The sequence below is a fragment of the Oryzias melastigma genome, linkage group LG10, assembly GCF_002922805.2.
Source record: "Oryzias melastigma strain HK-1 linkage group LG10, ASM292280v2, whole genome shotgun sequence".
Taxonomy (NCBI): Eukaryota; Metazoa; Chordata; class Actinopteri; order Beloniformes; family Adrianichthyidae; genus Oryzias; species Oryzias melastigma.
The window spans coordinates 4,209,967-4,212,480 of record NC_050521.1 but is presented as its reverse complement, the minus strand read 5'-3'; the positions used below and the strand labels follow the sequence as shown (position 1 = coordinate 4,212,480).

Here is a 2,514-nt window from a genome sequence, read left to right as displayed (position 1 = left end):
CAGGCGAAACTAGATCCGGACTAATGAGGCAGCGATAGACAGTATCTTTGACTGTTCAGGTTATTTGACTTCTTTTTCTTTTTGTTCAGACTGAGATAAAGTACCACAACAATCTCCTGGCCAGTGTGAGTTCATAATGTGTTCTTATTTTCTAGTCTCATTTTCAGTTGGAATCACTTTTATCTTCAGTCAGCTCAACATGAGGGATCAACATTTTCATGGTAATGTGACTTAATGACAAAATGTCTGAACATTTTGGTCTGCAGGACCAACAGAAAGCTAAAGAGAAGACATATTTTGAGGGCACCGACACTTTGACAGATATAAGAACTTAATTTTGGAGCAAACTGTTTTGCTGCTGTGCTGCAGGAGATGGCTTATTTGGAGGAATGACCAAAGAGTTTTGAGAAGAAAGGAGCCAAAGTCATTGAGAATGAATGTGTTGTTTTGGTGGCTCTGTCTATAGCAATGAAATATGGATTTGCTTTTAAAACAGGAGTCAACAGTTTTTTTTTTCTATCACTTTGGCTCATTTCTTTCAGAATTTAATTTCTGTTTCAAGAAATGAGCCAATGTGATAGAAAAAAACTGTGAACCAGTTGAATGGGATTAAAAACAAACTATTTAAAACAAAATGAGACATTTTTCCTGCTCATACACCCCCGACATAATGAAGTGTGGTAAACTATGTTGACATGTTTGTCAGAAACCCTTTAGGCTCAGACTCTCGCTAATCAGGATTTGCTCAAAGGCACTCACATGATTAACAGCTCAAATGGGTGTCATGGTACATGTGTCACTCTGTCAGGATCAGGAAAAAAAGGAAAATGTGTGGAAACTTGTGGACTTGATTATTTGGAGGAAAATCTTAACTTGTGTGAAACTGAAGCTGCCTTTTCTGTCTAGAGTTTCAACTTTTTTGGTGACTGAGGACTGCTGGTTCTGAGGTGAAGCTCTGGGTTCTTGCAGAACGTCTAAAACCTTTTCCACACCTGTAAAGAGAGTAAATGAAGTAAAGGTTTTCTGCATGTCAATAATCTATCTCACTGCAGAGCAATGGTTAAGAAAGGGTTAAAAAAAATCTGTACTACAGAGCTGCTCCAAGCAGATCAGATTGTGGCCATCTGAACATTCCTGATAACGTTTAATGCCGAGTGTGTCCCATTGGATTTGTGGTTGTCCAAATAGGGTATGTGCAGAAAATTGCAAAGATTGGTCAAAGTATGTGCCATTGAGAATCAAACATTGTTTTGCGAAAAAAACAGGAAATGTAAAAAATTCTTATAGGGTAGACATGACTGATACATATTCTCTATTATTCTAGTATCCAATAAATCATGGGAGAAGAAAAGCTTATTCCTAAGACCAATGCTCTGGGAGAATAAGGCTCAAACACTTTGGTACCACAAGTGACCACCTGGTGGTGCAATAGAGCCAAAATAGATATAGCATGGATAGTAGTGCTGCCACAAACCATTATTTTATTAGTCAACTAATCATCAATTATTTTTCTGATTAGTCAACTAATCGGGTCATTCACAAAGTGGATGTAAAACAAACATCTTAACCACCGTTAGCTTTAAACTAACTAAAAATAAAGACAATTAAGATGATAGTTTATTAAACTTTTAATGAATTGTTCAGCTTCTGTCCTCCATTGGTTTCTGGTATTAAAACAAGATGAAATCAAATGAGAGAGATAAGGTATATACTTTCCATCAAACTCGTTTTGACAGGTGCCCCACCCCTCAAGATGACATAACAATTTAATATCAATTTAATATATAAAGGGTGTATAGGGTCAAAGGTCACCCATCAAAATGAGTTTGATGGAAAGTATATTCCTGATCTCTCTAATGAGGTCGACATCTGAAACAAGTATTTTTCACTAAAGATAAAGTTTTGGTCTCACTGACTCAAATAATGAAAAGTACATTTATTGGTTCTGAACGCTCACAACTTTCTTCAACTTTACTACACTCTGACTCCATGTAATATAAAGTAACAACTAATCGACTATTAAATTACCCATCGACTATTTTAATAGTGGATTAGTCGCCGATTAGTCGACTAATTATGGCAGCGATAGGTTGCTCTAAAGTATCTGAACAATACCTTTCAAGATTTTCAAGATTTTCTGCTACTTTTTCTCCTTTCATCTGTTCATGGGGTGTCATGATCCCCTCATCTCAATAACTCTGAATAAGGTCTAATTCTGTCTGTAGACAAACATTCAGAGCACTGTAGCACATCTGAGCTGTAACTCCAGTTATTGAGTCCAACCATACTCAGTCGGTCATCAGGATCCCTGACTACAGCTGGGAAATAGTTCAACTCTACTGTAAGAAGCTCCAGAGAGGATGAGAAGGCACAACCCTTACTTGACTATCACATTCTTTTGATTGCTGATGGTGTCTGTAGCTGGTCTCTGTAGCTGGTCTCTTTCAGAGGATGTAATGTCTCTTACTAAGTTATTAGAGTGAAACAACACCACATCATATTTTATTTTGCTTT

The 2,514-nt window shown here is 37.0% G+C and overlaps 1 protein-coding gene across 3 annotated transcripts in view; it reads left to right on the top strand.

The window, feature by feature from the left end:
* cdk14 (cyclin-dependent kinase 14) overlaps positions 1-2,514 on the top strand; it is a 172,321-nt gene that overhangs the window by 108,777 nt on the left and 61,030 nt on the right. The window lies entirely within an intron of this gene.